Source organism: Euprymna scolopes, chromosome 21 (genome assembly GCF_053919585.1).
Source record: "Euprymna scolopes isolate OS-2025 chromosome 21, ASM5391958v1, whole genome shotgun sequence".
NCBI lineage: Eukaryota > Metazoa > Mollusca > Cephalopoda > Sepiida > Sepiolidae > Euprymna > Euprymna scolopes.
In genome coordinates, this window is record NC_136502.1 from 11,166,823 (window position 1) to 11,173,139 (window position 6,317).

Below are 6,317 nucleotides of genomic sequence, written 5' to 3' on the forward strand. Positions count from 1 at the left end.
ATGACTTTTATTCGCCAGTTTAAAGGCTTACAAACGATTAAAATTGTTTCGTTCAAAAAAATAAATAAATAAAAAATAAATAAACGAAATAGGTAAAGCCTTTAAACTGTCAAATAAAAATTCACGGCTTTAAAATTCTTAGCAAATTCTCTTTTAATTTAAACATTGAAAGTTTTTGGCGCTTTACATTTCTTGGTCTTCGTGCCAAGATCACATAATGCTTGTGTATTACTTATTTGTCGTATTATTTGACCGATAACGTCGTGTTATTTAGTTTTTTCATTTTGAATTTTATTCAAGTTCGCATGGGGGGGGGGAAGAAAAGAATAAGTTTATTTCATTTTAGTAAGAAAGATTACGCATTTGTAATTTGTTCTTACTAAAATAATAACAGGAGAAATACATTTTTTTCTGGTTGGTTGGTTGGTTGGTTGTTTTTGTTTTACGGTATATCAACCCTTTTTGGGTTATTTAATGCTGAATCCAAAGATTTTGAAGAAAATTTTTTTTAATAGAATATATTTGTTGTTTTCATGTCGGTTTCTATTTAACCCATAGTTGGGACCCTAACAGGTACTACCAATCCGGGCCAGAGTTGACCTGGGAGCAATGGTAATTAAAGAGTGGCTCCACACTCCCCAAAGCCAACAAGCTGGGACCTCACCACTGGATATAGTTTAAGGTCATATCCAGGACCCCCATTGAGGGACTTTTACCATCTGCAGGGGGGGGGGGGGGCAGTCGGCGTATTCTAATGCCCCACCGACAGGGCCCTTTTTCTGGTAATAATAAAAATAAAGTTCGTTTCATTTTGTTTTCGAGTTTCCAATTCGATGTTTAAGTTTGATGGACGCAGACGATGTTTTAGCCAAGATTTGGCCAGGGTATTCCGATATCAGAATTTACCCATGTTCAACCTACCGACACGGCAGTATCGCCCCCACCCAATACAATGAAAACCTGCCACGAAAAAAAATATGGAAACTTGTATTCTTTTGCCACCATACTGAAATGATAACAATATTAATTTAAAAGCCATTCTTAACATAGGAAGGAGAGGGTGTTTGGTAACTATTCTGTGCTTCCACCTAACAATTAAAAAAAAAAAACAAAGAGATCGTGAAGGTTGAATTTTACCTGATTATAAACTATTTAAAAATAGCGAGGCACAATCAAGCATGTTCACTTTTGCTACTTTTTGTTTTTTGCTTTTGTCACTTACTAGTAAGGTTGACGGCCACATTGCTTTACACACGCACACATTAACATTCGGAGGGGATGAAATTAACACATTTACGTCCACCTCCACATTTTTCTTGTAAAAATTATGACTTTTGCCTTTTGCCATTTACTAGTTGACGGATACATTTCTTTTACTCGCGCACACGTTAACATTTTTGGGGGATGGGGTGGGTAAATTTGACATTACGCCCACCTCTACATTTTTCATTACAATGACCACTTTTGCGCGTTTTCGTCTATCCTGATTACGAAACTCTCATTCAAATTTTGTGCAGATAAGTGCTTCTAGTTATATAAATATATATATTCTGCACTGTAATTCAATGCTTGCCAGATTTGTACTCGCGTGCATGTTACAAAAATCCACTTCTCTCCTATAGACACTCTCACCAACCATATCAACTGCGGGTAGGTATGTTGCCTATAATTTTCACGGCTAAATTTGGTAGATTTATTTATCTGCTACCCCTAACTAAAGAGGGGGTGCTCTGCTCTGATATATGTTCTTTACATGGGGATGTTGGGGGTGGCTATCCCAAGGGGAGGTTGGTGGTGTCTATTCCGAAAGCTGTTCTTAACATGGGAGTTACCATCAATCTAAACAGTTCATATATAGTGAGAATCCTTAAATTAAAAAAAAAAAACAAAACTGTTTATACTTTCTATTTTTATTCTATTTTTCCTAATTTTATTGTTGCATATGGATTTACACATTCCCTTATTTGCTTTTTTCAGATTTAAACAGAACCTGCAGGTTATCAACAATTGTAGTTTACTTTTTTGCGAGGAAAGGGAAAGACTTCTACTGGGCAACGTCAGTTACCAGTCCTGCTAGTATAATAATAAATACGAAATCTGCATTGATCAAAACATCATATTTAAGTGTATTTTACGACTGGGAAATACCGGGCAGCCTGCTAGTATATGCATATATATACCTTCATATACACACATGCATATATATATATATATATATATATATATATATATATATATATATATATATATATAGTCATTCACATACAGTACTGTTTCGCTGTTTCACAGCTCATCAGTGCGGCTAGACAGGCAACTACCTCAAGCCAGGATTGAAACCCGACCGTTTATACGTCAGTCAAGGCTTCTAACCATTACGCTATTGGCGGCTGCTTGAACGAGTAGTGAGTTTAACGATGTTTTGATATCGTCCGAAATACCTCCGCTCGATTTGTTTACACAAAGAGCGTCGCTTATATGCTAATGGTAATTCGTGTTTCACTTCTCAATATGCTCAACTCAAGGTGAGGAGCACTATAGTCATCCACATACAGTACTGTTTCGCTGTTTCACAGCTCATCAGTGCGGCTAGACAGGCAACTACCTCAAGCCAGGATTGAAACCCGACCGTTTATACGTCAGTCAAGGCTTCTAACCATTACGCTATTGGCGGCTGCTTGAACGAGTAGTGAGTTTAACGATGTTTTGATATTGTCCGAAATACCTCCGCTCGATTTGTTTACACAAAGAGCGTCGCTTATATGCTAATGGTAATTCGTGTTTCACTTCTCAATATGCTCAACTCAAGGTGAGGAGCACTATAGTCATCCACATACAGTACTGTTTCGCTGTTTCACAGCTCATCAGTGTGGCTAGACAGGCAACTACCTCAAGCCAGGATTGAAACCCGACCGTTTATACGTCAGTCAAGGCTTCTAACCATTACGCTATTGGCGGCTGCTTGAACGAGTAGTGAGTTTAACGATGTTTTGATATCGTCCGAAATACCTCCGCTCGATTTGTTTACACAAAGAGCGTCGCTTATATGCTAATGGTAATTCGTGTTTCACTTCTCAATATGCTCAACTCAAGGTGAGGAGCACTATAGTCATCCACATACAGTACTGTTTCGCTGTTTCACAGCTCATCAGTGTGGCTAGACAGGCAACTACCTCAAGCCAGGATTGAAAACCGACCGTTTATACGTCAGTCAAGGCTTCTAACCATTATGCTATTGGCGGCTGCTTGAACGAGTAGTGAGTTTAACGATGTTTTGATATCGTCCGAAATATATATATATATTAACAGGCCGCTCGTCATTGTTCGGTCATAAAATATGCTTAAAAATGATATTTTTTTACACAAATATATATACGCATACATAAATATATATAGAAAGATGTTTGTGTTTACTATAACCTTTTTAAACAAATATTACTCAAGTATAAATCATGTAGAATATCTGCATGAATATAATTACACATAATAGTTAACTAAAGAGGATCATCCCATACAAAAACCGTAAAAACTATACACTGGCTGGCTATAAACAACTTATGAGTATTGTGATCTGCACTCATCCAACACTGGCAGGCAATAAATAACTTATAAGTATTCTGATCTGTACCCACCATGCATATGCTGGCGATAAATAACTTATTAGGATTGTGATCTGCACCACCTTGATGGCGATAACTTATCCGTTTAAAATAATAGTTTGTTGGGCATTTCAGAATATTCCATTTTCATAAGAGAATTCAGTATCATAACATTTGGAACGATTTGAAATATACCATTTTTATTTTAAGGGATGTTCAAGATGATAACGGTCGAAGCGACAAGCGTAATTATATAGAGATTATTATTATAACATTAACGGGCAGATAGAGAGAAGGAGGTTCTGATTACGTGAAGAATGTAGGGAGGGAGAAACTTGCTATATAATGTTAGCAAGTAGAAAGAAGATATTAATGAAATGTAAGTAATAAAAAGCAAATAGAAAGAGGATATTAATAAAATCGAAAAATGTTGTTTTTTTTTTATTTTCATTTTTCGATTAAGTTTTTTTATTTCAATAAATATTGCATTAATAGTAATACATCAATAACGATTTTATGTCCTGCCTTTATTTTAAATCTCAATAATCTTCTTTATTCAATTGTAATTCTATTCCTTCATTAAAACTATTTTTTCATTATTTGGTGCATATAAGAGCGTATAAACTCTACTAATACTAAATAAAGTTTATTTCTCATAAGATTTTCCAGTTATCATCTATTTTGATAGTGTAGTACCTGTTACGTACTTACGTGTATCACGATTTCCAGATGATAAATTATTCAATCAGGAGATCCTATTCATTAAAATGGAGGATAAAAGTTGATAACATACTACAAACATTAAATTAATATATAGGTACGCTAATTTAATGTTCGTCATTTGTTATCACCTTCTATCCTCCTTTTTAATAAATAGGATCTCCTGATCACCAAAGATGCAATGTAAAAAAATAAAATAAAATAAAATTTAATAATAAATGATGTCGCTTTTGAAACTAAAATATGCATTTTTGCTTTTCTGGCTAGGATTCAAGGATAGTATTTGTTCTGTCTAAAGATGATATAATGATATTTTGGGGTTTCCGTTCATGCCAGGCGTCCATACAATGGTAATATGTCACAGATTCCTATAAGGATATTAAAGATAAACCGTAATGATCAGATATATTCAGACACTACATTAACCAGATTACTTAGATAAATATCTTTTTACAGTTTAAAAAAAAAAGAACTACAATAATATATACGATAATATCGAGGGGTCTCCATTCATGCTGAGCATCCACAGAATACTCAGCAGCAGATATCGCTGTGGAATTTCCACAGGTCCCACTAGTAAATATAATTATTCCATGTTAATATTGTTCAAATGTGAAAGTGAGTTTAACGAGGTTTACACAAAAGTGCTTAATATCAAAGTAGAACAAGATATACTTGTTTATTTTTTTACATAAACATTTAGGCATCGTTACACACTTGTGAATGTTTCAGTCAGTTTAATTAGCTGTAAATAACTTGAGATTTTTTGTTGCTGTCTTTGTCTTATATTTATATTGATCCTTTTCGATTTCTTTTTCCATAAATTTAAAAGCCGTTTTTTTTAACTTTGATTTATTGTTTTTTTTATATCACATGAGTGCTCTTCAAACAAAGACTTCTGTGAACTTTTTTCCAATGTTTATTGAAGATTTGGCTTTTGTAAAAGCCACCCGACGAAGTCTCTAGTTATTTTCAACTAGTTGACTGAAACATTCACCGATACCTAAATATTTATGTAAAAAATTCTGTCTGTGTTTGTTTAGAATATCACTTTAGCTGATATTTAGGCTTGACGATCTTAAACATAGTCTTTCTTCTCTCATTGATAAGAAAGAAAAACTTTACAGGGGAATATTTTACGTTACACCTGCCAAGGAAATAATAAATTATAAATAAATATTCCCCTGTAAAAATTCTTCTTTTTTATCTATAAAAGAAGAAAGAGTATTTTTTAAATCCTTTTTTTATACTTATCAGATGAATTTCTAAGAACACTGCCAGACATATAAATTACCTTTGTGTGAAATTTGCAAAAGATAGGTCCAGAGCCTATGATGAAGGAACTCACACAAAGTGACTTTTATATAATAGTATATATATATATATATATATGACTACTTCAGTTAATCACAAATTATTTATACGAACGTATAATTTATGCATAAACTTTAAGTATTTACTTCAACAGTGCTCAATACGAAGGTAGAGCTATGTAGTAAGTTATTAAATATATATGTCAATTAAGCTGGAGTCCCTCAGGGGTTTATCCTGGGCCCAACTCTTTTCCTGATTTACATTAATAATCTTCCAAATCACATCCTTACATCATTCGTAGACATTTATGCTGATGACACTACCATCTATGGCAGCACATCTAAGACTGTAAACGACCAAGTTCTCTCCGATTCTCTCTTCTCTGATCTTGAGCACGTGGTACAATGGGGAAAGGAATGGCTGGTTACTTTTAATGCATCTAAAACCAAGCTTCTATCTTTACATCATCAACATTCTGATTCCCATCTGCATCAATTGAAATGAATGGCTCTCGTTTTGGGGAGGCCTCATGTTTTGACAAGCTTGTGGGCTTGACCTTTACTCCTGATCTTAAATGGAACACGTACATCAAATCTGTTGCCAAGGCCGCTGGAAAAATGGTGGGATCCTTCTATCGATCCAGTAGATATCTCACTGCTGATGCTATTCTCTATCTATATAAGAGCC